The sequence below is a fragment of the Pogoniulus pusillus genome, chromosome 10, assembly GCF_015220805.1.
Source record: "Pogoniulus pusillus isolate bPogPus1 chromosome 10, bPogPus1.pri, whole genome shotgun sequence".
Classification (NCBI taxonomy): Eukaryota; Metazoa; Chordata; class Aves; order Piciformes; family Lybiidae; genus Pogoniulus; species Pogoniulus pusillus.
In genome coordinates this window covers 10364997-10389167 of record NC_087273.1, presented here as the reverse complement: position 1 = coordinate 10389167, position 24171 = coordinate 10364997, and the positions used below count along the sequence as shown (strand labels likewise).

General features: G+C 40.9%; 1 protein-coding gene across 2 annotated transcripts in view; it reads right to left on the bottom strand.

Annotated features, from left to right (window-relative positions):
• LOC135178711 (bifunctional heparan sulfate N-deacetylase/N-sulfotransferase 3) overlaps positions 1-14820 on the bottom strand; it is a 382468-nt gene extending 367648 nt beyond the window's left edge. Inside the window, exon 1 of one of the 2 annotated variants that reach the window (XM_064149865.1) lies at positions 14767-14820. The gene's annotated coding sequence lies outside the window, so the exon portion shown is untranslated. Of the gene's footprint in view, positions 1-6376; positions 6475-14766 lie in introns of those variants that run through there. The other variant, XM_064149862.1, reaches the window with a different exon arrangement.
• Positions 14821-24171: the final 9351 nt, after the last annotated feature.

Below are 24171 nucleotides of genomic sequence, written 5' to 3'. Positions count from 1 at the left end.
ACACTATGTAATATTTTAATGTGAACCAGAAAATTGAAACACTCACTTGGTTTGTATGTATGAGTCAAGTGATTGGTGCAACTGAAATACATCTGTGACACTAAAAACTAGTTCTCTACTCAAAACCTTCAGCTGAAACAATGGTAATCAAACAGCCTGAGCTTTGAAACCTCCAATTCAGTGCCACTAAAGAAATACATTCTCTAAACCTTGTAAAAAATTTGGTCGCTCAATTGGTTTCTTCTATTTTATTCCTTTTTGAGGCAGAAATGAACAGTCACTTGATACTGTGACTTGCCACTCTTCTGTTACCCATAAAGGTAATACATAGCAAAAAAGACCAAAAAATATAATTGAATTACTCTTCTCACTATATCAACTCACTGACTCTTGATTTGAGATAAGCTACAAAGCCCTTTCAATACTGGTGGGGATTTCTTCCACTAAGCATCTGGTACAAGTGCAACAAAATCTACAGCGCAAAATGAACAAAACTGCTACTCAGAGGATTTAAAATAGTAGAAGGAATTCAAGCTGCTTGAACAGCACATGTTCACCATTCTCCACTGCACACACACAGAAGGAAAAACCAAAGAGTCAAGCACATCATAGCCTTAAAAGTCAACTTTCAGTGCTAGACATGCATGTCTTAGCAGGTATAGAGATAACTGGCAATATTAAACAAATGACATTTCATACATAGCCCTTTTAATCTTCCTTCAATTCTAGTATTCTAAAATCCCCCAACTGGTTCAACTTTCCACAGTATGAGCACTGTATACCCACTGAGAACATGCATATAAAGTTGTATGTGGGAGAGAGAATAAAATGCCATAGCTGGAATCAGTTACCTGGGGAATCACTGAGGTATTTATCAGTAGCTATTGTTCAAGCCAATTCTGCTGCACACCATTATGTAAAATAATACCAGCATTGTAATTTTAAAATAACAAGATTTAGAAAGATACTGTAATTAAGGCAAATCTTTGACCTCCTAATTTCTCATGATCCTAACAAACCAGCACAGAGATTCCCACAGTACAGAAAATTAATTGGTGTGGTCTTTGGTTTCTTTCTGCTGACAAATTCAGTATCTCAGCCCTTCCTCTGTAGCTTCTGTTAAGCTAATATAACTTCAGTGTACCAGAAGGTCTCAGGCTCTACACTGGTCTGACAAGGCAGGATCTCAAGAGCTTGCCCAGCCTTTTTGAGGCTCATGAGCTCAGCTGCAGCTCCTGAGGGCCGTGGGACTAGGGGAGACTTTCCCAGGCTTTAAAGAGCAAACTGTGATAGAATACATAAAAGTGGAAGTAGAGCTTGTGCCCTGGGGAAGGAGTTGCTTGGCATTTGTACTGTCTGTGTTTTGCAAAGACTTTGGGATGTTGGTACTTTGCAGTGAAGTTTTGCTCCCTCTGAGGATGGCTGGTGTTCTTGATTTTATGTACCAGAGGGATGCTGGAAGCATGTTACAGACAAAAGGGATCACAAGTTTTCTTCTGTAATAATGGGGTAATAATCAACAATAAGGGTATTATTGATGAGACTTTTGATATATCTGGATAGTGTCAATATTATTATAATTGATCTAGTAATATTTTGCTGGATTTTTAGATTAGAATTTTCACAACTTACTACTGATAAATTCACAGTTCTCAGTATGCTTTGATCCCTTTTGTCCACAAAACAGACTAATGCATCTCTACAATAGAAAACTGAAGAGGGACAATACAAAATGGAAATTTGAGTTCAGAAAGTTTTTACAAGTTAAACTTTACTGTTTCACTTTCATAACTCTTCCCTCCCCCCCCCCCCCCCCCCCCCGGTACTAAAATGTATGGATATTCTGGCAGGAAAACATTGTCTGATCAGTACAAACTCTAAATAGATCATAAGCAAGCAACCAATTCTCTACAGTGTGAAACCTTTACTCCCTCAAAAGGAACCAAAGATGAGTTTTGCATTTATTCAGATTTAGACCAGCTCCACATCATAAAGCAATAGTATAACGGCAATGCCTTGGCAAGCACTAAGATTACTGCAGCATGAAGCCATCCAAAGTAGCTAGGTCAGTAGCTTTTGATCTTACAAGTAGGACCTTGAAGTGGGAATTGCTTGCACTCATTTAGACAAGGAAGTGAAACCTGATTATTACCAGTCACAAATGTTTGTTCACTTATCCTGAAGGAAATGATCTCCTGTTGGCAATTAAGAAGTAATTAGCAGTTTCCTGGCTAGAATAAACACATCCAGCCAGTAATTTTCCGTTCTCAACCTTAGGGCAAGTGAATCATTGCCAGGCAGAGATGTTTAACACTGTCCAATCTTGAAAGAGTTTCAGCCCACAATTTGAAAAATGTTGCTTTAAGCACTCAGGGAATGTGAAGTTTCACATAATGCACCAATTTGCTAAAAGGTAGCTTCTATTTACTGAACATTCTGATTTAATATCCAACAGCAGATACAGGCACTGAGAATAGTATTCCTACATGCCTGTGGATTGCAGCAGACAAATGCTCATAGGAACAACGAGCATTCCTACTTGTTACTGGGGAAACACATAACCTATTCCTGGAGAGAGAAGTAAAACTACTCATAAAAGGCAGTGTCTGCCTCTGGAAATCTCTGCTCCCCTGGAACAGGAGGTTTTCTGTTTCTAGTATACCACTAATATCAAGCTCATTATTCTTCTAATTGCTTACCAACTGTCATTAAGTAGCAGAATATGACTGAAATTTTCACCAATTATTCTATTTTCTTGCACTTGATTTAAGCAATTCACTTTTTTAGGGAGCCCAAGCAGGACACAGAGCTCAAGCAGGTGTCAAAGAACTAACTAGCTGAGCTGCTCAAAGTTCTGCACCTCTAACAAAATAATCTGAGGCAGTCTGAAAAAGGATCTGCCACACATGACAATATCCTATTGGCCAACAATGAAGAAAACATACCATCTGTATAAGGCATTGCTTCAGAAGTACATCAAAGTGAAAATAACTGGCTTTCCCTAAATTTTACTCTAAAAAACAGTGAATTGCTACTTTTAGTACTTCTACCTGGCTACATGCGTGAAAGACATGCATCCAAATCCAATCTATAATGAACATCTTAATTTGTATTTAATCAGCCTGCCTCATATTCCCAAGTATCTATCATTTCCATTATAGTACAGCCCTGAAATAGTTCAATTTGAAAAAACAGGACAATGTGGCAACCACTTGATTTAAGAAATAAATGTCATTAATCCACAATGGGATGAGATTTAACAAGGCCAAGTGCAGGGTTCTGCACTTTGGCCACAACAACCTCAAGCAGCGGTACAAGCTGGGGACAGTGGCTGGAAAGCAGCCAGGAGGAAAGGGACCTGGGGGTACTGATAGATAGTAAGCTGAAGATGAGCCAGCAGTGTGCCCAGGTGGCCAAGAGAGCCAATGGCATCCTGGCCTGCATCAGGAGCAGTGTGGCCAGTAGGACAAGGGAGGTTACTCTTCCCCTGTACTCAGCACTGGTCAGGTTACACCTTGAATACTGTGTCCAGTTCTGGGCCCCTCAATTCAAGAGAGATGTTGAGGTGCTGGAACGTGTCCTGAGAAGGGCAACAAAGCTGGTGAGGGGCCTGGAACACAAACCCTATGAGGAGAGGCTGAGGGAGCTGGGGGTGTTCAGCCTGGGGAAGAGGAGGCTCAGGGGTGACCTCATTGTTGTCTACAACTACCTGAAGGGACATTGTAGCCAGGTGGGGGGTGGTCTCTACTCCCAGGCAACCAGCAACAGAACAAGGGGACACAGTCTCAAGTTGTGCTGGGGAAAGTATAGGCTGGATGTTAGGAGGAAGTTGTTGCTAGAAGGAGTGATTGGCATTGGAATGGGCTGCCCAGGGAGGTGGTGGAGGCACCGTCCCTGGAGGTGTTGAAGCAAAGCCTGGATGAGGTACTCAGTGCCATGGTCTAGTTGACTGGCTGGGGCTGGGTGCTAGGTTGGCCTGGATGATGTTGGAGGTCTCTTCCAACCTGGTTGATTCTATAATTGTATGGATTCTATGATTAGACACTAAAGTCATGAACCATATTGATCTTGGGATAGTGGAATGAGCACCAGAGTGGAAGAAAACTCTACAGGCTTCTAAAAATGCTAACATACCACAGCAGATATTAGTATTTGAAATAAAGATCATCTCTTTTGATTATAAATTAGGAAATGTCATTGTGACAGAAAAAAAATACAGTTCTTACATTTAAAGCTCCTTTCTATTGAACAAACCCTTCACAGCCCATTTATTTTATTGTTCTCTTAAGCTTATGGCATTTTTTTGTTTTAAATCAGTGATTCAAATAGCCTTTTAAAGTTCCCTAAACAGCATATCAGGCACATTTCTTAAGATTACCAAGCAGTCTTTGCTATAAATTAGGTAGTCTTGAAAGTTTATTTGCAATTTCACCCTAAATCAGACTTTTAAGTCCTAGACAGAAAGCTTGAATAAAGCCTACATGGAATGAAGCATGAAGTTAATGTGTACACTATATGCTGCGCACAGTTTCAGAAACAACCTTGGGAAATGGCTTAACAGTAGAAATGATGACATTTGAGCAAAGAGGGGACCTTATGATAAATACAGACCAGGCTCTGCAGGTAATAAAGGGGAAGGTGAGTCCCTAGTTCCCCACTTTTTTTCCCCCTACCATGTTAAAGACATGGCAGTTGCCTTGTTTCCCTAGAAGAGCTGATACTTAAAAGCACTTATCCATGAACTGGTTAAAAGATTGACTTTGATATTACTGACTTCCATTTTATCTGGAGCAAAATCTAAGTTACACTCTAAGACGATTCTCCATAATTTAACTTCTGTTCTCACCAAGTCCTTTTATCAATGGGATTTACAAAACATAAGCAAAGTATTATCCACTGGAAGTATCCTTGTGGGCAGACATAGCTTTGTTATTCCAGTCTTTCATTTGAGTAACAGCTCCATTAAAGAGCTACAACTGGAGGTGGTCTGTTATTCCTTGTGCTGAATTGGATGGACTGGAAGTTAGAAGCGGATGGTGGCACACAACTTAATGTCAAACATTAAGCCTAAAACTGCTTGGATTTGGAATATTGGGTTATTCTACAAGAGGAATATGACAATGTTTGTCCCCTCAAGTTCTGGATTTCCAGGAATACTGTTTTTAAGGGTAGGACGCATCTTTACCTTTGATATTTAAAGAGATCACCAAGTTGTGGAAGCACACTCTCCTAGTCTGACAGAAGGCAAAACTCAGATCACCTGAGAGTGGAGCTGAGGGAAGCCTCAGGCATTGTGCTGCCTCAGGGAAGCTTCAGTGTATTTTCAGCCCAGCTTTGTTGGGTTCTTTATTCTACTGCTTTACATTTTAATTTCTTTTTATAGATTGATGAATCCATCTGACAAAACACAAGCATCCTGTTATGACTTGCTTTATGTATATTTTATTCCCATTGATTTTTTCCTTCTTCCTTCACTTGCTCTTTTCAATGTACCTTCTTTTTAATCTCCATATATCTTTTCTCTTTTCATGACACATTTCTCTCTCTTTCCTGACATCCATCACTTCTGGCTGCTTTGGCTTAGTGCTGATTGCTTTTTTTTTAATTCAACCTTTTAGCATTACCAGACAGTGACTTTCCCACGTTTACAACTCTTGGTCACAAACATAGTCATTCAGCTTCTCTTGCATTAACCATAAACATATACTTACAATATCAACATATTTCCTAGGGGAGACTTCCTTTTACAAATCAGGCTTTCTGAGTCACCAAAGAACTCAGTCTGAATAGGGTTTAGATCTTACACTTAGGGACACTTAGACTATACTCTGAGCTAGTTAAACCCTGACTAATCTCACAGTTTTCCTACTACTTTTGCTCTAGAGCCGTAGTGTGTCAGCCTCCACCTGCTCTTTTAATTTCTTTCCTTGCTGTACTAGATATTGTTCTATCTCTGTATCTTCCTTTCCACTTACAAGAAAAATATTTTGCTAATATGCAAGATGTTATTATTCTACAACATTTTTTACATCCTGTGAAGCTGTCCATAACAGGCATCTAATGAATTATTTATCTATCAGAGATAGATTCATAACTGGTCATTAACATGCATTAACTTCAAAACTAATGCTTTTGGGCTACAATTTCTGCATGAAAAAAATTTCACTGTAGTTGTCTAATTCACTCTTAAATGTGAATTTAGCCTGTACCCAGGGCTAAGCTACAGCAGTTGCTCTATCACCTGATAAGCTCTTCCCAGCAGAGAAATGAAATCAGTGAAAGATGAGCAATGGGTTGAAAAGAAAAAAGATTTAACACAACAGCCAAGCTGATACTAATACCAATGGTGATATAAAATGCACAAAGTTCTACTTACCCCAGTGAATGTACAGCACCCACAGTAAATGGCAAAGCACTCCTCAGACACAGAAGCAGAAACAAGTTTCTACACAGACAGAGAGAAGCAGGAGGAAAAAGGACCAGAAAAAACCTTATTCTCACCAAACTTCTTCCCCTTTATACTGAGCATGAAGTTCCTGCCCTGGGACACACCTGTAGCCAACTTGGGTCAGCTGACTCCAAACTGCTAACAGCCTGTAAGCTATGGCTGACCTGGGATTCTATCCCAGCAAAACCAGGACTAGATGGACATTAATCTTTGGGAAATTCTAATTTCCTCAGTTATTCTTGCTCAAAACTCTGATTCTGCCATTATGAGTATGACACAATTCATAGTAGACATTGGTGATTTTTAAATGGAAGCAATATTCTCTTGCATCTTACTGCATTTTTCCCTGATAAGAAACCATCTGAATTCCTACAGGTGATTAAGAAATTTGTGCCTGTCTTCATAAATCTAAGCACAGACACGCTGGTCTCGAACAGCATACAGTACATCTTGTTTGGCTGGGTGGGATCTATCAGGAGAAGAAGGAAAATGCCATGAAAATGCTTACAAATATAATATATCTGTATTTGAGCTCTGATTTATAACTGGACTGATCATATGTATTAAGCATTTATTTAAATGTAAACATCTGAAGGCATCTGAGATAGTCCTACTTAGCTCTGAAATTGAGAACAACATTTAGAAGAAAATGACAGCAGGTGAAAGAACCAATTTGCACATGTTTTCTAATACTTCCTCTCTGAAAACGTGTCGTGAGACAAAGACAAAACCGAAGGGAAATGTTGATGTATTCAACATTTGCAATTTATTTCCAATCTGCTTTCTGCTATTTTCACTCTGCTTAGGTGATACAAGTTTTTTTCAAATCTGTAAGTAAGGAAAATGTCTTCTCAGGGACAATTCAAGAATATGCATCTGTACTTGTGGTTTCATTTGGTCCACAAATAGGAAACATATTTCCATCTCAGTAGATAATGCCTTTCAGGCAGCATTAAGAGGGAGTTCTGAGGAGTAGTCACAATATTCTGTACATCATGGAATGATGTAAAGAGAGCAAATTGAAACAGATATCACAGTATCACAGTATCACCAAGGTTGGAAAAGACCTCACAGATCATCAAGTCCAACCCTTTACCACAGTGCCCAAGGCTAGACCATGGCACCAAGTGCCACATCCAACCTTGCCTTGAACTGCCCCAGGGACGACGACTCCACCACCTCCCCAGGCAGCCCATTCCAGTGCCTAATGACTCTCTCAGTGAAGAACTTTCTCCTCACCTCGAGCCGAAATTTCCCCTGGCGCAGCCTGAGGCTGTGTCCTCTTGTTCTGGAGCTGGCCACCTGAGAGAAGAGAGCAACCTCCCCCTGGCCACAACCACCCCTCAGGTAGTTGTAGACAGCAATAAGGTCACCCCTGAGCCTCCTCTTCTCCAGGCTAAACAACCCCAGCTCCCTAAGCCTCTCCTCGTAGGGCTTGTGCTCGAGGCCTCTCACCAGCCTCGTCGCCCTTCTCTGGACACGCTCAAGCATCTCAGTGTCCTTCCTAAACTGGGGGGCCCAGAACTGAACGCAGTACTCGAGGTGTGGTCTGACCAGTGCAGAGTACAGGGGCAGAATGACCTCCCTGCTCCTGCTGACCACACCATTCTTGATGCAGGCCAGGATGCCACTGGCTCTCTTGGCCACCTGGGCACACTGCTGGCTCATGTTCAGGCGGGTATCAATCAGCACCCCCAGATCCCTCTCTGTCTGGCTGCTCTCCAGCCACTCCGACCCCAGCCTGTATCTCTGCATGGGGTTGTTGTGGCCAAAGTGCAGCACCCTGCACTTGGAGCTCAGTATGAAGGACATTACTAATGGTTTAAATCAGTCTTTAAGTATTTTGATTTTTATTTCAAAATTAAGTGCTCTGAGATTTTAAATGAACATGGAAATGGCCTACCAGTAGCTGAAGGGGGCCTGCAAGAAAGTCAGAGGGACTTTTTACAATGGCTTATAGTGATAGGATGAGGGACAATAACCTGGAAGAAGCTAGATTTAGAACAGACATTAGAAAAAAATCTTTACAGTGAGGGGGGATGAGACACTAGAACAGGTTACACAGGGAAGCTGTGGATGGCCCTCTGTGTAAGTGTGCAAGGTCAGGTTAGACAGGGCCTCAAGCAAGCAGGTCTAGTGGGAGGTGTTCCTGCCCGTGGTGGTGGTGGAACTAGAGAATCTTTAAGGTCCCTTACCACCCAAATCATTCTATGAATCTATGAAATGAACACATGATTTCTGAAAGCTTGTCACAAAAAGTTGTTCTGATGAAAAGCACCTGCTCAGCTCAGCTTCAACACCCACCCATTCTGCAGGTGGAACGAATAAGGGTAAAGACAAGCAGCAAAAGTGTCTCAGGTACCATGGTTTAGATTCAGTTGTTATCAATTCTAGCTTGTCCAGTACACAACAAGGATGATATCAAACAATTAGTTTGAGTTTTCATGTTTAACATTGAATGTTATTTGTTATGCCCAAGGAAGCAGCTGGGCTCAAAATTAATTTCTTGCTGGACTCAGAAAATGAGCTTCAAAGAAATACAGGCAATTAACATATGTTGAATATCTCAGATTTGTTGTTAGTGGCTTTTTGTTGGGGACTTCTTTTTAAGTCCAACAAACATTTTTTATTGAAAAATAAAGAATTCTCTTTTATAAATTTCAGCTGTGGGCTCCTGATGGAAGAAGCTGCTATATGAGGCTGTCAGTGATGTGAAACAACTGGTCATGACAATCTTCTGCCTCTGTTGGTAGAACTTTCCTTCATTAGACTTCTCCTGTGAGAAATGTCTGTCTTTGTAGATTCCTTACAGCAGTGATGACTGGTACTAAGTTCTCCTGACATCTTCTGGACTATTTTATACTAGAAGCTAGATATTGTTATTTAATGTTGCTGTTTTCTTTCCCTTGACTTAATTGTTCCACACTTTCTAATCTTTGGAAGGCAGAGCTTGAACTAAAGCAAACCCCCCAAAATACATGTATTTTGCTCTCTGTGCACTGCTCATGAGATAGAAAAAGTAATTATGCTGAATTAAATATTTTTATATGGGAACACTGCCCTACATTCAATACCATAAAATGCACTGGAGAAAAAGAAAAGAAGAAAAAAGAAGCATTCAGCATTCTTTATTTTGTATGAAGTTAGATCTAGGACACAGACTGAAGTCCATGGTTCAATCCATGTTAGCCAGTATCTTAAATATGTTTGCCGTGACTCAAATAAGTTATCCCACTTAAGGTCAAAACAAGCAATTACAGCAAACACCAGCACAACAAAAAGGTGCATTTGGCTGCTTGTAAAGAGCTGGGGCTCTGTTAGCCAGATCTGAAGAGCCTTAGTTCTGTCTACTTAGAGTAGCAATTTCTAAAGACACTTTTTTCAGGCAACTTATTTCAGGATAACTTGCAATGAGTGGTGCTTCCTTCCAGAAATACAGGCAGATATTCCCATATTCCTGAATATTCCTCATGTACACAATGTCAAATATGACCTGAGGCTCTGGATCTTGAGCATAATAAATTACTGAAGTGACTGGGGCTTCACAAGGACACAGTGGTCACCTGTTGAGATGAGGGCTTCACTGAGTTGATGGCTTTATGGTTACAAAAGGAACCTCTCTGGTCCACAAAATCCTTACCAGTACAAATGAAAGCAGCCTGCCCTAAATCAGCAGGAACTGCCATCTGTTCAACAGCCTGACAAGATCATGGAGAGAATATTTTCTAACTATTGCTTACTGTGACTGAAGTTGCAAACCATGTTCAGAAGCAGTAAGTCTATCAAATGAAAAGAATGTATTACTGAGAATTAAAGATAGTCTGGAACAACACATTTTGTGACCAGAAGGTAATTATATTTTCAGTGTAAATATTACTGCATGTGAGCATTTTGTCATTTCTGCAAAAATATTTGTCTTTACACCTATGGATGATATTAATCTAAGCTTGATGGTGGCAGTGCTGAAAGAACCAATCTAACATCAGGGCATCAGCAACTTAAGAACTGTGCCCTTACTTGAGGAAGAGATATGGCTTGTGTCAGATAGAAGATGATTTAAATAGACAAACCAAATAGCCAGTGAGGCAGTGCCTTTCCTAGGTCACACAGCAGGTCAGTGCAATTTGAAAACACAGGTATCCTGACATACCCAGCCAAATTATGCATTCTGTCAGTGCTAGCTAGCTAAGTGTAGTTATGTTACACCTCCAGCTGGTTTTCATACTTCTCTCAAATGCAGTTAAGTTGAAAAGTTGACCTTGTAATACCTAATTATATTTAACTGGCACCCATGTGCTAGGAAGCATAAAGACATGGTATCATTCATGCATTTCTTCCTGCAATATGCATTGGTTACTGGACTGAAGCAAAACTTTTTATTTAGTATGAGCATTATAGAAGAGTGTCTACCATGCTAGGGGTTTCTTTTTGCTGCAAAATAAGGCCATGTGTGTGTACAGTAAAAAGCAATCAGACAGAGTACTGTCCTTGGTATGAGTATGGTGTGCTTTATTCCCCTTATCATTTTTCACTGACAGGCTACTGTTTCCCAAAAGGTTTGATTAGGCTTTTAATTAACTTGAGCTGGAGGTGACATGACCTCTAATTAAGTTTAATTTTGTTTCTTCTGGCAGTAAAATAATGAATGTATTCAAATGAGACACACAGATCAACAAACCCCTGCAAGTTAGCAACTAATAAAGAAGCTTGTCAATAGATGAGAAAAGGGTTTAAAAAACCCCAAATTTTTACTCTTAAAATGAATCTGGTTTCATGAACAGAAATTACTGAGGCTAATCCCATCACGTCTGTGGCAGCACTCTGTCCAAATCACTGCAGCTCCCCAATTAATACCAGCTAAGTAGCTGGCCTGTGAAATGACAGTGATGTCTCATGATGCAGTTTCACTCATTCTGTATCCAAGTGCTGCCTGCCTGTGTCCATTTATTTTAATAGTTCAGCTGGGTATGAATTTTAAAAATGCACAGTAGAAACTTTAATCTGCAAGGCACCAAACTGTAGGCAGAAGAGGAAGAATAAGAAATCCTCTTCTAATTGTTAAAAGTTGTCACTGCAGGTATCTGGCAGCCAAGGGAAGATGCCTGCTTGCTTCATAGGCTATGAAAATTGTACTGTTCACTGTATGCATTCCTTTTCTATTATTTTTATGGGGGCTCTTATTATTTACTCTATAATAGCACCTATATACTCCAGGTTACAGAACAATTCTAAGCACTGCATAATGATTGACAATTTATCCCCCAATAAGTATAAAATCTAGATGGATGTTACTTCTGGATGAGATAGAAGGTACAAAGTAGCATTTTCATGGCTGATGAGGACTGACTTTTCCAAGACCACAAACGAAGCCTGTAGCAGTTCCAGGAAAAGAACTCTGAAGTTTTACAGGAAGGATGAATTCTGAAATACAAGATTATCCTTCCTTTCCTAATCTCTATTTAACAAGCCCCTAAATTGCTGCAGGCAGGAAGAATGTTTTTAAAAGCTTATATACAATTAAGAGATCGATATTTCACAGTTGATGCCACAATAGCTTCCTTGATGAATGTTATTTTGAGTGTGATGTGGGTGGTGAGTGAAATGAAAGGAAAAAATTACTACAAACCCGGATATGTAGCAGATTCTTTCAAAACTCAAACATTTCCCACCCCCCCTCCCCCCCCCCCCCCCCCCCCCGAAGAATTTTCACTTGTAGTGACTTGCATGAGCAAATGGCTTCCCTGGGAGAAGTACTGCAAAGGATTGGTGTATTTACAAAGTAAATTTTGCTATCTAGGGGAAAGTCTACAAGATATTTAACAGGAAAAGTTCATATTTTTTTTGTGGAGGTTATATTGTCTGACGTTTTTGATTGGCTTGGGTTTTTTTTTTGTTGTTGTTGTATTTTCCCCCTTATAATTAATTTGGCCAGTTCTCTTCAGTTAAACTCTTAAAGGATTCTTTAAATATTTTTATTACAAAGTATGAAAATCAGAGTTATGCTTATGAAACTGAGATAAAGTAACTAGAAAGTAGAATGACATGCTAGACAATTTTATTCAGCTTCATTTCTCTCTTCCCCCTCCCCCCCCATTTGTCTCTCTTGTTAGGATTAACATCTGCCTTACTATCCTACCTGGATAATCAGCATCTTGAGTGCTACCTTTAGTTTGAGGACTTTTGGAAGATTACCCTTTAATTAGTACCCTAGAAAACTCTGAAACCATATTCTGCAGCTAGCTATTGAGGGGAAGAAACAGGAATATGATTTGATATCAATATCTATTCTACAGATTTTGTTTCTAGGCACATTTTAATATTTGTGTTCTTGTGACTCTCTCTATAACTTGCAATTGACTGCTTTTGTCTGAATGCTTTACCCATGGGAATTTCCCAGGTGATGGAGAAGCTTAAGAGAATTACTCAAGGCTGTCAGCAATTGGTGTCAAGGAGATGCTGCTTCTAGGCTTTCCCCCTCCCTCCTTTTGAGCTACATCTTAATTAAAGTAAAGATGTTAGATGAGGTTAGTTGGTTTATGAGATCCAAATTAGTTCAATTACATGTGGCTTCTTTTCCATTAAGCTAAGCAGATGTTGCCATAGAGAAAAAAGAGAATGGTATATTCACTCCTGCACGTTAAACTGCTACATTTGGGGGTTTGTTCTTCCCAACTAGTGTCGGTGAGGTCACCTTGTAATGACTTAGAGACTCATCACAAACTGGGAACAATAGCAAAGCCCAAGAGAGATTTCTGTGGCATGAGTGATACAATAGAAGTATGGAGTAGAGTTAAAAGACCTTAGATGGTAGAATTATACAATGATTTAGGCTGGAAAAGTCCTTTAAAATCACAAGGTCCTACTGTAATCTCAGCACTACCAAGTCTACCACCATGCTCTTCAGCACCACATCTACATGGCTTGGAATTGCTCTAAGGATGGGGACTTCATCGCTGCCCTGGGCAGCCTGTTGCAATTCTTGATGACCCTTTCAGTGAAGAAAATCTTCCAAGCATCCAGCCTAAATATCTGCTGGTGCAAACTTAGACCATTTCCTCTTGCCTTAACACCTGTTACCTAGGAAAAGAGAGGCTGATACTCAGCTCACTATAATCTCCTTTCAGGGAGTTGTAGAGATCAAAAAGGTCTCCCCCTCAGCCTTCTCTTCTCCATGCTAATCAACCCCAGTTCCCTCAGCTGCTCCTCATAGGTCTTGTTTCACCTTATTGCACTGTTACTTAAAATTAAATGCTCTCTCAATATGCCTTGAAAGATGTGTCACATTGTCATAAACCTGAAAATATTCACATAGGCTTTTTCATGATGAATTTTTGGCACATCAAGCCTTGAAGCTACCTTAGAAAGAAGAGAGTTTAAAGGAGAAAGTAGTATTTGAATAGAAAAAATAAAGTCTTCCTACAAGGTGGCTGTAAACAAATAGACAAATGACTGGGAACAGCACTATCTGGAAAACAGTCTGGAAGTCATTGTATAGTAAAAATAAACAAATAATATGGGTGGTCATAATATGTTGCAATGGGAAGAAACTGGAAGGTGAGGAAAAGATCACTGTGTATGAGAGTAAAAAGGGGGAAGTAAATGGAGACATTTTAAAAGGAGTGACTAATAAAAATAGCAGACCTTGTGAAGGAAGGCTTGAGACACAGAAATGAATGCTTATACATCTATGTAAATTAAGGGTGGAGAGAGATTATGGATTAAGCTGGTATTTCTGCAAATTTATTGAGTTACATATAGTTACCACTGGTCCTTTCTTACCCTGAATCATAAAAACCTGACAGAATAACATTAGCCCTGTGGGATTTCAATTTATTGTGTACGTCTCACCAATTTAACAACTATTTTGAGCAGCACAAAAGGGCCATTAACTGAAATTGCCAGTGGAAGAGGAAGTTCTATTTATAAAGTTTGATATGTTTGGTTGATTTAATCTGAATTATGTATTTATGAACTCCTCTATTTCAGAGCTACTTTTAATAAAGTTAGTAAAACAAGAATGTTATTATGTCAACAATAATGCCATTTTCTCTGCCACTGAAAGAAGCAACTATCAAAACAAAGCGACAATTCCTTGTTGCATAAAATGTTAAATATGTTAAATGTAATCTGATCATATGTACATAAGGCTGGAATTCCATTAATCATAACAAAGCCTGTGAGCTTGCCTTCAGCAATTACCCCACCATGCCAGGCAACATCATTTAACTAGGGTTACACTTTCTTACTTCAGTAAGTTGCTGTTTTTCTACCATAACTTTTGGCTTCTAGTTAGAGTAGACAATTGTGTACTGAATTACCTTTTTGTTTTCTTTTTCAGAATGTCCATTTGTTATCTAGGCAGTTGCAAAGTACAGACCTGAAATGCAAAGTACAGATGAAATGCAAATAGAATTCTTTCTGTCCTTTAAAATAATTTCCAAACACAAGAACATGGAAAATATTTTGTCCTTTAATGGAGTTACTTTGCTTGTGTCATGTCTCATTTTGCTTGCTAAAGTAGCAGGCTGCTGAATGTTACAGCACAAAGCATTTAAAATGTCAGTTGTATTTAGAAGTGACTGTTTCTTTTTAAAATGAAAGAGAAGTGGTATCTGTTGATATCTTTGATTAGAGATTCAAGAATAAATCTTGCAATCTATTTTAACTTTCTGGTTTTGTGAGTGAACTTGAAAAACTACTTGTAAAACCAGAGTAATGAAAAACTTATTCCACTTTTAATTCAGCCTTAAAAAGAACCTCATCTCCTCAGTACACCAAAATATCTAAGTTCTAGTGATGCTGTCCAAATTGGGTGTGTCTACTTTATATTAGGGAAAAAAATACTATGAATCAGTGAAATGCTTGAAAGAAAAAACTGATTCCCAGTCGTTTTAGATAATCACTTAATGGGAGCAAATTTGCTGGCTCACAACTTCCATATTGGTCTACCTTTTCCCAGTTAACACATTCAAAGGCTGTGCTGATTGTTGAAAGAGAAGGGAAAGAGACCTCCAAAAGTGAATTCAGAATTTATGTGCTGCAGTGCTCTCTAGAGGACTTTTTTTTCCTTCTTTTTTTTTTTTTCCCTTTCCACTGGCTATAGCGGCAGTCCAGGTAAAACAAATTCCTCATACAAACATCTCAGAGGCCTCCTATCACACAGAACAAAAAGCAACCAAGTAAAAAAGGGGAAGGGCATTTCTGATGGGGCAATTACATACGTGGGTATTTTCTGACAGCTTTTTTATCACTCTGACAGTTGTATTGAGGGCAGAAGGGCTCTGCAGCAGGACCTTGACACCCTGCACAGATGGGCAGAGTCCAATGGGATGGCGTTCAATAGCTCGAAGTGCAGGGTGCTGCACTTTGGCCACAACAACCCCATGCAGAGATACAGGCTGGGGTCGGAGTGGCTGGAGAGCAGCTAAACAGAGAGGGATCTGGGGGTACTGATTGATACCTGCCTGAACATGAGCCAGCAGTGTGCCCAGGTGGCCAAGAGAGCCAATGGCATCCTGGCCTGCATCAGGAATGGTGTGGTCAGCAGGAGCAGGGAGGTCATTCTGCACCTGTACTCTGCACTGGTTAGACCACACCTTGAGTACTGTGTCCAGTTCTGGGCCCCCCAGTTTAGGAGGGACATTGAGATGCTTGAGCGTGTCCAGAGAAGGGCGACGAGGCTGGTGAGAGGCCTTGAGCACAGCCCTACGAGGAGAGGCTGAGGGAGCTGGGGTTGTTTAGCCTGGAGAAGAGGAGGCTCAGGGGTGACCTTATTGCTGTCTACAACTACCTGAAGGGTGGTTGTGGCCAGGAGGAGGTTGCTCTCTTCTCTCAGGTGGCCAGTGCCAGAACGAGAGGACACAGCCTCAGGCTGCACCAGGGGAGATTTAGGCTTGAGGTGAGGAGAAAGTTCTTCACTGAGAGAGTCATTGGACACTGGAATGGGCTGCCCGGGGAGGTGGTGGAGTCGCCGTCCCTGGAGCTGTTCAAGGCAGGATTGGACGTGGCACTTGGTGCCATGGTCATGCCTTGAGCTCTGTGGTAAAGGGTTGGACTTGATGATCTGTGAGGTCTCTTCCAACTGATAATACTGTGTGATACTGTGATACTGTGAAAACCAAAAAAAGAAAAAAAAAAAAAAAGCAAGAAAATCTGCAACAAAACTTAAAGCATTGTTTCAGCAGAACAACTGAGGTGAAACAATGGGCTATTTATTTTCTCTAAAAAAAATGGGAAATAAAGGTTTTCCTTTCAATTCCATCCCTCCTCAGAGCTGTGAGGGAGGCAGTTTAATTATTTCAGATGCCATGCTGATGTTATTAAACACTTCATTATTTTTTCTTTCTTCTTCTGGAAGCATTGTGCTGTGCACGCAGAGTGGTTAATATTTTTTGCTGCAAGTAAAATCATACTCTAAGCTGCATGCCTCTGGGCTCTCTTTCCTTGTGTTTATAGCCTGTAGTGGTTTGCAGTATGGCTTCTTGTGGTTCCCAGCCAAGAGAAGACAAGTTATGCGAGTTTCAGGCTATGTCCTTGCATTCTAAGCTAGCTTTCTAAAGGTCAAATGCTAATCTTGTTCTAGTGTTTAGGAATTGGTGGCACAGGCTTGAGATTGCTGGCAGGTGAGCATGTGGCATGAAAATTACCACAGGCTTGTCAAGCAGTGTGGTTGAAATGAAACTAATAAGGCCTTCTTCAGCTAATAAGAGCATCTGCATGAAGTAATCTTCTATTACTGTCAAACCCTGATTTGGTAGTTGTACTTAAATTTTGCTGTATTGATGTATCATGGGTTTTGTTTTTTTTTTTTTTTTGCTGCAGTAATCGAAGGTTTTTGTGGCAGAGGTAGCATTTTAGACAGTATCTGCAGATTATTAGCCCAGGGTAACGTATAATGCTACTGCAACACCAGCCTTAACTAGCGATAGCCAGTCTCTAAGTGCAGTTCAGCAAGGCATGACTGCGACAGAGTATTCGAGCTTCCCTTTGTGGTAAAGATACGAGTATTTACCACGGGGGAGAGCTGCCCAGAAACGAAAAGCTAACAGTTTGTAGTTGTTTCCAGCTCCTCACCTCCGAGCTACCACTGGATGTGCCAACACGGCAAGCTCCACCGAGCGCCATCGCTCCGTACTGTCACGCTATTTGGGGTTTACTTCCTTCTTGTGCGACAAGCTACTTACCCAGTCTAGCCCTGCCAAGACTGGGCACCTGTCCCAGCTAATACTCACTGCTTGCCCTCACCTCGGTGTTCTCTAAAACGCTCTGCAATTCCCTCGCCGGAGAGAAGGGTGAAACGTGGGCAGTGAGGCGGCCCCCGCGGGCTCTTCGAACAGTCCCTAATCAGACCGGCCAGCAAAGCCGCCCAGAGCAGCCTCCAGCGCCCACCGACGCTGCGGCAGTTCGGCGAAGCAAGGGGCACTCGGCGGACAGTGTTTTTCGGGTGCTCTGCTTGTTGCCCCTGCCAAGCCGCGGCAGGAGCTGAGAGCTGAGCTGCCGCCCCGGCGCGGAGCTGGCTCCCCTCACGGCCGGGGCGGGCAGCACGAGCCGCGGCGCTCCGGGGGCGCTTCAGCGCCCGCAGGGCACAGAGGGCGCCGCAGCTGGCGCGGGCAGGGCGAGGCTCACTCGCTGAGACCGGCCCAGGGGCGCCAGCAGTGCTCTCTACCCGGCAGAAGGTAGCGGTTTCCTCAGGTGCTGCCCCCACCACCGTTGATGCAGACTGCGCTTGAGGGAAGGCCTGCAACCACACAAGCATCGGGCTTCAGTGTGCTCAGCTATGGTATCGCTGCAGGAGGACAGCAGAGAGCTCACCTGTGGGAGATGTGCCCAGGTAGAGGAGCTCCTCCACTTAGTAACAGCTCCAACAGCAGGTGAGAAGGCTGAGAAACATCAGGGAATGTGCGTCAAAGGGACCGGTGGAGTCTTACCCTGCTTCTGTAGGGCCTGGAGCACCTGGCCCGTGAGGAGTGTTTAGGGGAGCTGGGGTTGTTCAGTCTGGAGAAGAGGAGGCTGCGGACCCCATTGAGCTCTACAACTACCTGAAGGGTGGTTGGAGCAAGGAGGAGACCAGCCTCTTCTCCTTGGTGTCAAGTGGCAGGACAAGAAGAAATTATTGCAAGCTGCACCAGGGCAAGTTTGGGCTGAATGGTAGGAAATATTTCCTCCCTGAAAAGGGTTCTCAAACGTTGGAATGGTTCGCCCAGAGCAGTGGAGGAGTCACCATCCCTGGAGCTGTTCATGTGCTGTGTGGACCTGCTGCTTAGTGACATAATTTAGTGTTGACACTGCAGTGCTGGGTTGAGGCTTGGACTGGAGGATATTCGAGGTCTTCCAATTGGATGTATGATGTGATTCTGTCTCTGCAATCATTTGTCAGAGAGCTGGGGAGCAGAGAAGGAGATGCTGTCCAAATGCTTTCACTGTGACGGTAGTTAATGAAGCTTCTGTTCGACCTGTCCCATTATTCACTCGGAGTCCCCAGATTCTCCAACGTTTTACTGGTCCCATCTCTCACATACTCTTATACAGCTGTTTTTCTATAATCACAAATGCAAAGAAAAAACTCCTGATAATAGTGCCACACCTTTTGTGCATATTGTCTCTTTGAGATTCCTTGGAATTCCTGTCCCTTCCTACCAGCCGAATATATGTCTATCTGATGCCTGCTTGGCTTCCATCAGGAACCAGAGAGGTGCTTAACTTTGCAGAATCATCTGCCTCTTCTCACTTCTGCAGTTGTTCTATTTGTTTGCAAAAGCTGAAGCATGGACAGAATTAAGTTTCTTACACAATCTGTAAGCTGCCAGTGAGCCTTTTTCATATCTCTACATTTGCACATTTGACTACCTTTGAAAATTCTTCCAGCTGAGTATAAAACAACTCAGCAAGCTGTGGCTCAACAGTATATGTTGTAGTTCCAAAGGGCATCTCAGATCTTCTTGTGTTTCTGTGTTTTAGTTTATACATCTGTGACACTGTAAAAATACTTTTCTGTTTACTACTGGGAGTTATTTTTTTATCTTTTACTCCCATCTGTCCAACTCTGGGACCATGCAGCTCCTTGGCATACTATAAAGACAAGGAAGGGAGAAACTGGTGTTTTGATACCAGTCTGAGGGATCCATACTCGTTCCAAGGTGAGATTTTGTATACCATTAAAAGTAGATGCTTCATCTATGCTGCCTACTGTTTTATCCAAGTGGAAAATAAAAGGCATACTCTGTTGCTTTCTCAGCAATGCAATTGTCTGCTTCATTTCATTGCTCTGAGTGTGCTATTTTTCTTGTTTAAAACAGTGACCTGTATTAACTCCCATTTCTCCTTTGCATTCAGGAAGTGGCAATTTATTTTTTTTTTAAAGTCTTATAATGCAGATGTAAACACCTCAGGCTTTTAACGTCCAGTTAATCCTATTGACAGCAACAGGCAGAATTTAGCAGCATGACAGGAAAATCCATTTTACATCACCATTTATTACTAGGAAATCCCATCCTATTCCTGATTCATGACAATGAAAAATCTTCTTTTGAGGGCATTGCTTGGTTTCCTATTTAATGTAAACCTTTGTCTTAAAATCCTCCAAGCCCTGCTTTGTTTAAACAGTATCATCTACTTAACATCATTGTTATTAAGAGCTTGCTTTTGAATAACTAAACCCAGATATTTAGAACTGCTTTTGTCTGTTTCAACTATTTCTTCACCTAATTGCTTTAAAGGCTTCATGAGAAAAACTGCCCACGGGAGGAGTCCTACTATCACTTTTCCCCCTTTATTGTGTTTCATTTTCAAGATAAAGAAAAAAATTTATAAACTTCTTTCACCAATGGCACTGTTTTTCAGTGTGATTTCCAATTTAGGTAGCTAATTCTTAATATGTAAAGCAGTTGTAGCATGATAAGCATGAGTAATGAGCAGAGTTTAGTGCTCATGTGTCATTCCTAACTATGCACAGTTCATAGAATTGTTTGGGTTGGAAAAGACCTCTAAGATCATTGAGTCCAACTATCAACCTAACACCACCATGGCCCAAAGTGCCATATATACATGCTTTTTTGAGCATGGTTTTGCTTAATCCCAGTTTGTTCAGGACAGAATGTATGTCCTGTGGAAATGTTTTAACAGATTAAGTTTGGCCTCAAAGGGGTTTAGGTGGCATCAGTCCTGACATTTTTTTTCCCCACACAGAAGCAAAATTGAACAGAAATCAGTTTGCAATATACTTTCCCCTGTCTTTCCTAATACAATTTACCTTCAGAACTCATTGAGGAAAATTACACAACTTCCTTAGGAGAACAGCTGTTAGGAAGAGGTGAAAAATGTGAGTGGAGGATAAGTGTTTTCATGTGTAAATCTGGATATTGCATGCAAGTCCATCACAACTAATAAATTTAGACTTCATTTCAGTGCTGAATTGGCATATGAGGAGGGATGCAGGTAGAACTGCAGACCACTAGACTTTTGATGCAACAGTTTGCACATCTGAATGCTTAGCTACTCGGCATACTGAATTGGGAGATCCTTCATCAGATTTGGTTTGAGCTGAGAGAAAAGCTCTCAATGCATAAATAGAAGATTCCTGCATTCCAATCATTAAAAGCCCATATCATAACTTGAGGGAAAGATGGAGATTTTAAATAGAATGTAGTTCTCTTACCTATGGGGACTATACGGAACTATCTCAGACTCTTCTATGCAGAAGTAGCTGTTTTTTGTGGTATGTTATCACTACTCTTCAAAAGTAAGAGAAGTCAATAGTACAGAAAGAGAATCCCATTTAACTACAGGAATAACTGTGGATTATTTTTTACAGGGAAAAATAGTTTGTGCTATTTCAGACTTCAGCTGGAATTTTTAGTATTTTGTCTGAAAACATTTCCACTTTCTCTGTTTGTACATCGTACATAGGAAATTATTTCCTGGAAGGAAAACCTCTGGATCATAAAAAGAAAGGCAATCCTGTCTCATGGTATTTTAGACAATGATTAGATCTCAAGGGAGCAGAGGCACATGGAATGATTAGTACATGTAAGAAATTGATGTTTCATCTTGAACCTCCACAGGAAAGTCTCCATCTTTTTTTTTGGCCAGGTAAATTTCAGCTGAAAGTTATTAGTTGTGCATGGTATTGACCTTAAAATGAATCTCCAACACAGTAAAAGTATGGCCACTTAAGAATGTCTAAACAGCAGATGAATGACAATCATCCTCTTTTGATCTCAAGAGACTGTCATCATTTTTTGTAAGAGAAGGCTGTTGGTGAATGTGCTCTTTCAAGAGAGAAGCTATGGGGTAAGGAGCAGGTAAGACAAAGGTGACTTACGAGATAAAGACCTGGATAATAGACAGAGAAGATGAAAGTAAAAGATAGACCCTGCAATGTCTTTTATCTATTCAAGATCAAGGGATTCTTACCAGATTAGCATGAAAAGAAGCCTATACCTCATACATCATGTAGCAGCAGGCTGTGTCAGGCAGCTCTAAGCTTCAGGAAGGTTATTGCCATACTGTTCTGCAGTGTAGACAGACAGGCTTTAAATATTTCTCTGTCTCTGCTAATTCCTGAAACTTGTTTCTCTTTACATACTGTTAGATTAGAGGAATGTCATGAAGATGACTAGAGGTCTGGAGCACCTCCTTTGTGGGGACAGGTTGAGAGAGTTGGGGCTGTTCAGCCTGAAGAGGAGAAGGCTCCAGGGAGACCTTATAGTGTCCTTCCAGTACCTGAAGTGGGCTCTATGAAAGCTGGGAAGCGACTTTTGTAGTGGCAGAACAAGGGACAATGGCTTTCATCTGGAAGAAGGGAGATTTAGACTGGGTATTGGAAGGAAATTCTTTACTTAGATGATGGGGAGAACACTGCAACAGCCTGCCCAGGGAGGTCATGGATGCCCCCTTAGGGAGGTGTTTAAGGCCAGGCTGGATGAGGCATTGAACAATATGGTCTAATGGAAGGTGTCCCTGTCTGTGGCAAGGGGGTTGAAACCAAATGATCTTTAAGGTTCTTTCCAACCCAAACCATTCTATGAATTACTTTCATCATCAGAAGAAAAATACATTGAAGTGTCTCAGAAAATGCTATCAAATAGATTGCCAAGACATTGCTCAGCAAGGTAGTGCAAAATGGTGAGGTAGAGGACTAACTGCAATGCTTTTAAACATCTGCTGCTAGCTGCTCTTTTAGACATCTGCTTGGACTGATCCAATATGACCCTTGTTCAAATTAGGTTTCACAGGCCATCTTAGATTTATGATCACTGTGCTTCCCTAGCCTCTTGTGAGGTCACTTGTGTTATTTTAATACTGAAACTATTTTAATTCTGGTATTTTATTTAACTTCATGTTATATGTTAGTTTTCACAGCTGCACTGTGCAGTGGCAACACATTTCAGCTTTGCCATAAGGATCACAGTTTTGTACAGCCTTACAAGGCAGCAGGGTTTTTTTAACACCAACTGTAGCACAGTTGTAAGGGCTTTCTTAAACAGTAAATTACACCAAAATGTTTTTGTTTGTTTTCTCTTATATATTTTCTTATCCATGCAGGCAAACTAAATTTTGGATGATCAGGAAATGTCGATGTTGAAGGCATTTGCTATTTTTACATTCCTAAATCCATGGTTTACCCTTTGTCTGTTATCAGTCTCTCTGCTCAGAGAATCCTTCCAACTCCATCATGTCAGCTTGCTGATAAAACCTTCCCTCCAAAAATGCTTACCTTGTGTCTGACAGTGGTAAACATCTTCCTGGGATAGCCTACACGTGGAAAGCTCTTGCTGCTAAGGTAGAAGGACTTTGTGAGGCTCAATGTGTCAGGTCAGGACTTCCATGTGGCTATGACTGACTCATTGCTACATGAAAATAAAATTTTAGTTTTAAATGTTATTATTATAATTCTTTTCATTAGAAACAACAAAACATGAAAATGCTCTAGGCATAGAAAGCATTGGGTAACATTTACTTCCCTCAAATTAAGAATTGTGCTCTGCCATACAATTTGAATCCACCTATGAGAGAACTTTCTGTCAGCTTCCCCTTCAAACAAGAATTTGCTTATCTGATTGAGACATTTTGTTAAATCCTACCTTAAATCCTTCAGCTTGACAGCTACATAGAGAGCTCTCTAATCTATACCATTCAGCTGCCAAGTCAGCCTTACTGCTTAGAACTTTGACTAGATGGAACATGAACCAATTCTTCAATACGCCAGCCAGCTTCCTATTTTTGGTTTTACTACATTCATGCTACTGCTTCTTTCTCCAGTGCCTTCTTTCAGACCTCAGTACTGCTGATCCCATCAGGGTCACTTTTGTGTTCCCCTCGTGATGTAGTCTAATGACAGGAGAGGCTTTTCCCACTTTATGACAGCTTAATAATGCAAACTGTGAATCTAGAAGAGCTTGTCTGTGTTTTCTGAAATATTCACTGGCACCCAATATGCTCAATATTTCAGATCTCTTATCTCAGATAAAACATTCAAAACAATCTGGAAAAGAGACTGAAAATGGTTAATAACCATCCTGTTTAAAATACGCTTTATGAGATGCTATCGAATTGCCTTTCCTACTTGTAGTGACTAATTCATTAGGTGATAAAAGCCAAAAGCACTTTTCTTCCCCCCCCCCCAGAAGCAATTTACTATTTAGTGTATGAAATAAAAGCAACAGGATTAGAATTGCTGTTTCTTCTTAGACACTATCTGAATGTTCAAGTCCTTTGAATAATTT